Source organism: Bactrocera latifrons, unplaced genomic scaffold, assembly GCF_001853355.1.
Source record: "Bactrocera latifrons isolate USDA-ARS-PBARC rearing strain unplaced genomic scaffold, ASM185335v1 scaffold_274, whole genome shotgun sequence".
Classification (NCBI taxonomy): domain Eukaryota; kingdom Metazoa; phylum Arthropoda; class Insecta; order Diptera; family Tephritidae; genus Bactrocera; species Bactrocera latifrons.
The window spans coordinates 333,464-339,090 of NW_017536341.1; the positions used below are offsets into that span (position 1 = coordinate 333,464).

At 30.8% G+C, this 5,627-nt stretch overlaps 1 protein-coding gene across 7 annotated transcripts in view; it reads right to left on the reverse strand.

Moving 5' to 3' along the window:
• The window catches only part of LOC108969987 (putative GPI-anchored protein pfl2), a 198,825-nt gene extending 193,209 nt beyond the window's left edge, over positions 1-5,616 (reverse strand). For 3 of the 7 annotated variants that reach the window (XM_018935058.1, XM_018935057.1, XM_018935051.1), the window contains exons 1-3: positions 5,345-5,616; positions 3,125-3,399; positions 2,847-2,993 (exon numbers count right to left, since the gene is read on the reverse strand). The gene's annotated coding sequence lies outside the window, so the exon portion shown is untranslated. Of the gene's footprint in view, positions 1-2,846; positions 2,994-3,124; positions 3,400-3,685; positions 3,733-4,835; positions 4,854-5,344 lie in introns of those variants that run through there. The other 4 variants (XM_018935052.1, XM_018935053.1, XM_018935054.1 and 1 more) reach the window with 4 other exon arrangements.
• Between the last annotated feature and the right edge of the window lie 11 nt (positions 5,617-5,627).

The window sequence follows — 5,627 nt, forward strand, 5'->3', positions numbered from 1 at the left end:
TTGCAACCTCAGAGGTGGTGAGGAAGAGCAATAAATATCCAATAAACTTTTATTTCAAAAATATTCTTGAAAGTTTTCATTAATGTTTTCCGTAACAAATACTTTTTCACAAAAAATTTGATCTACTACATTTCTTTTAATTACAYCTCTGTGCCTAAAAAAGGCAGATTTCGATCAGGTGATCTCAGCTGTGAAAAATTCWTGGAAAACAGCTGATTCTTTTGTTACTTGTAGGGTTATACAATGGTTTGGCCAACACAGGATTTTTTATTACTTGTTTGAATACTCATACATTCGATGCATAAGTTTAATTGTTTATTACTTTTAAAGGAATAGTTTTATAAAAAAAAATCGTCAGTATCTGTTTTTAGTGCAGAAGATATTGTATATGAATTAATTTTTGTTTTCCAAAGAAAGGATTATTAGCTTTGGAAATAAATACATTAATTGCAAAAGATCAGAAAACCTCTGTTAAATATATCAAAAACAATTTTGGGTGGTTATACCTGAAACTCAGGTATTAGTGCAGCAAGTGGTGCGTTCTACAAGTCCTACGATACTGCAAAACCCTAATGAAGTTTGCTCGTCTACTCCCGCAAAACACATTAACTCGCAAGTTTTACATGAATAAAAGAAGTGAGAACATTTGATAGTAATGGCTAAAGTTTATAGGTGTAGGCTGTTTTATATTTGTACTTTGCCTTTTAGTAGTTAAGTGTTGTAAGTTTGAGCGTTGTCCTTGTAAACCAGCAGAGGGATAAGAAAATACTTATTTTAAGTTAGAATTTGGTGTTTTTGTCTGTTATACTAAATCTATACTTCACTCTTTAAAACATTTTATTAAAAAAAAAACATTTCTTTAAATTACATTCATCTCATCAAAAAAAGTCAACTTTGATTACACCGATCACAAATAAAAAAGTTTTCAAAACAAAAATTAAATTTTGACTATTCAGTTCGTATGGCAGCTAACATATATACATATGTATATGCTATAATAATACAATCTAGAAGTTTTTTTTCGAATATTATAGCATTGCTTTGGACAATATTCCATTCCAATCATGGTAATGATTTTTATATCCTTGCAACCAGTTGCTACAGAGTTTTGTTCACCTAACGGTTGTAGGGTTATATATATATAGGTAAGTAAATGGTCAGGAAGAGGAGAACAGTAGAAATCCTCTTACCTACAGACAGACAGACTTACTGTCTGTGTATCCATCTGTGCAAGCTGTAGCTAGTAAAAATTGAGATATCTTGATGAAACTTGGTATATACGTAGGTTCCTTAGTACAAAAAACTATTTCGGGTTCGTAGATGGGCGTAATCGGGCTACTGATACGCCCACAAATCGCAAATAACCGAAAACATATAAAGAGCCAAAACTAAGCACTAAATTAATATTTAAAGATAAATAATGGTGCAGAGCATCGCAGTTGGAAGGGGCACCTATGTGCTTTTGTTATTTTTTTTTTTTTGTGGTGCCCAATTTTTCATAAGTTACACTGGGAGAGCCCCTTAAGTAACAGAAACCAAATTAGGTTAGTAGAAATCTTATAAAAGCATCTACCGACAGTGTAGGAGGATAACTCCGATCACATCATATCCACATCCATATAACGGTACTGTTAAAAACTAAGAAAAGCGCGATAAATAAATAACTAAATACTCCAGAGACAATAAATTTTACCAGCGAGATATATATATGGTATGAGAAAGCTTTATGGGGGTTTATGAAAATTGGAGGATGGTAGTGGCCTCGAATCCTTTCCTCATAAAAGTAATTCTATGTGTCAAAAATGGGTTGAATCAGGTCAATATTTTTCTGAGCCTTTATATACCTAATGAACTTCCAGGTGACTTTACACCGCATATATCAGTCAATATGTGAGTTATCTCAATGAAAATGAAAGACTAAGTTTTGCTATGTGTCCTAGTGCTGAAAATAAATAAAATTGGGCGAAAACTTCACCAAGCCCCCAAGCTATTATCAGGATTTTCGAACATTCGGCTGACTTTACTCTGTATCACATATATAAGTAATTGTATCACTACTTTCCCAACTCCCATATACTACATAGATATGTATAATGATTTTCGTTTTTCTAACAAACCTCATTTGTCCGTCATTGTATATTTTATATTATATATAGTATTTGTATATATAAAATTGCTAAGATTTCGATCTTATGGTTGATTCTTGCAAGTTGCAAGAGTATAAAATATTCGGTTGCACCCTTCATTACTTGTTACATACATATACAAATATTTTATAAGGTCTTTGACGTTTCCGTCTGTTTCTACAACTAGCAAACTTAATATTAGGTATGTTAAGTTCGGGGTATAAAAATGGTTGCAAAAAACGACAACCCCCAATTAAACTATAGTGACGTATTGCGTTTACATAAATACATAACTACAATTTTGGTTGCGGTACCATATTTTGTGTACCGATCAATAGTATGTAGTAAGAATCGGTAAATATACATACGTATATAACATACATGCTTGCATGCATGACTTCGTTTACACACGAAAACTTGTGTTGATCATATAAACTATGAATACAAAAGCACATGCATACATACATATGTGAACAAACCTAGTATGTTTAGAACGGTACAAGATGAGTATGAGCAATAAGCAGCACAAATTCTTTGGATTCGTTTTGAAGATATCGGCAAACTTCCTATTTAAAACAATATGAATACAGCGACGTAAGGCACAGTGTATCTATGTTATACATTTGTGAGTATGACAACAAAGCTGCAAAAAACACTTTGTACCTAGTGAGCTTTTGAGCAAAAATACGCTTTATACACATAACTATGTTAAATACTTACGTTTGTATGAGTTTTAAAAGGATGTCTGTATGAACTCACATTTAGAAGTACATAATTATGTTGCGGTGAAGTCGTTGGATACACAAACCGATTTGTGTAACAATTAAGACAGATTAAGTTTCAATTTAATTGTGAAATTATTGCGTACTTAAAGTTAAAGAAAGAAATAAAATACTGAACTTAAACAAATATGTAGTAAAAAGTGAAGTTAAAATATTTCAATAAATAAAAAACTTAAAAGTGGCAACGGTTGTTAGTTAGTATTCTTAAAGGCTCACAATGTAGTTATCGTTATGCATTTATATAACTGGATGATTTATTTGTTTAACGAAATTATGTTTTGTATTTTATTGCACTTTCATTGACACTTCAGCGACGTATGTATTTACAGTATTTTTTTTTACTTTTTGAATTTATAACATATTTCGATTATCTTTAATTTAAAGTTTTGTTTGTTTTTCTTGGAATTTTTTAAAATTGCGTACAAATATAGGCATATAAATGTTTTGGACAGTCATAGTTGTATTTACAAGATTCCAACTTCGATTGATATCTACAAATACAAATGAGGTATAAAAATGTTGTTTTAGTTCTATTGCAGCCGCATTTTAAAATTAAAAACTATCTTATTGGTCTGTGGAAAAAGTGAAATTTTGATTTTCATTTAAATTTTTATTAACAGTTTACAACGCATATATTGCATACATTGCACATTTGTTGTCTAAAAAAGGTACACACTTAACGTTTTAAAATTACTGAAGGTCTAATGAGTGCCTAGAAGGCACAATAGAATGATGGATTGTGTTCATAAGTTGGCTTAATGATGCCCAAATACATACATCATTGTTCATCAATTCTTGGATAACACGGTTTTCAGCTTTTTTTACTAAAAAGAACAATAAGAATTTGTTGTTGGAATTAATTATGGGCCATATCCATACAGTTAAATATAAATTTTTGCTGCATATGTTTTTATTTATAGTATATAAATTCTGCTCATTGGATGCTTTTAATACACGAATGCTATTGAACGAATTCTTTTTACTTTATCTTTTAGTCGTTGCTACAAAGTTTTTCATCGTAATTTGCCATAACTAAAACGCGATATAATTTTTATAAAGAAATATTTCTTTCGGCTATGCTTATTGCATGAACCAATTAGAGCCCATATTAGAAGAGCAGTTTAACAAAAAGAAATAAAACGATTTTGCATATTGCTCATTTTAGAATATTGAACATATTAGTCAAAGCTGGTAATAGTAGCAAATACATTACTTTTTATTTTCAATTTGTGCACACTGTATTCATTTTTCTCATACGTACTATAATAGATGTGTGCATAAGTGGATATTTATGTTTGGCCAAAATGATCACATTTTTCATTTCATCTCTGCATAAAGCTGCCGAACAATTGCTTTTTACATCGGATTTATTTGTTGAGTTGGAAGGCAATTTTTTAAAGGAATATATTTTTGGCGGTTTGTTATACGGAGGCTTTATTTTAAAGATATTTGATATGACAATGCCTACTTTCCCATCTTCCAATATAAAAATAGTTGGGTTAGTGTTTTTAATCTAACACATACAAATTTAAAGCAGTTCACGGTTCTTGAAAATCAAAGAAAGATTTATTCAGTTTTCTACCAATTTATACCGTAAAGAGTTAATGAATTCAAGAATTAAAGAATTTCCAAAAACTCGTTGGATATATTTATATATTCTCAATACAATACGATACAATACTTAATCCGCAAAGAAAAGATACATATATGTTACAGGTTTTAAGTACTTAGGTTTGCAAATTGGTATTATTTATTGTTGCTCAAGAGCTAGCGCAGAAATCTAACGTAGAATATGGAAAACTATTTTAAAAAGTAATTTTGGGATGGAATGAAAATAACATTACTTTGTCCGGAATCACATGAATATATGTACATATATATATATATATGTATGTATGTATAGTATACTTATACATGTGGCCGCTACCCTTGGAATCTATTTTACCGGATACGGCATCCACACCAGTAGTTTGGGTCTACTATAATATTGTCGTAGTCAGAAAACAATCTTCTCTGTACATGTGCACGTGGTATACACTTAAGTTTTCAATTTTATTATAATTTTGCACGTTGTAAGTTTGTTGGTTAAAATGTATAATATTAGTGAAAAGATTTTAAATATGTTTTTTTTCTTTTGCCGGCGGTAAATTGTTGTAGTCATAAATTAGTTAATGACGGTTGGAAAAACATTCCAAATCGGGCGGTATGCTCACTCACTCATACTGTACGCACTTGGAGAATTATTTACATACATATGCATGTACGCCCGCACTTATGTATATTTGTATGTACTCATAAATTACAACAGGCAATTGGCAAATTAAAACACATATACAATCTCACACGTGCGCTCTTTGATTAACCAATAAGTGGTATTATAACACACTAATACAATGGAAACCAAATAACAACAAAAGTAATAGAATTTGGAAATACCGTCGGTATATGAATGCGGGACAGCGTAGCTGCTCGGGATTTCATTAGTGCTATTATTCGTTGTCGCTGCGAAATATGTATTTAAGACTATCGTCGGTCAACAAGTGTTTATTTAGGTGATTACCACGCGTTTACTACCGACAAATTGTATAACATAGGACGTTCAAAAAATAATTTACACAATTTACAGTTGCCATTTCGTGACATAACGTTTGAAAAAATAATACGCTGCCACTGACACTTTTTCTTTTATCAATCATAAAATTCTGCCTTAATTTATATA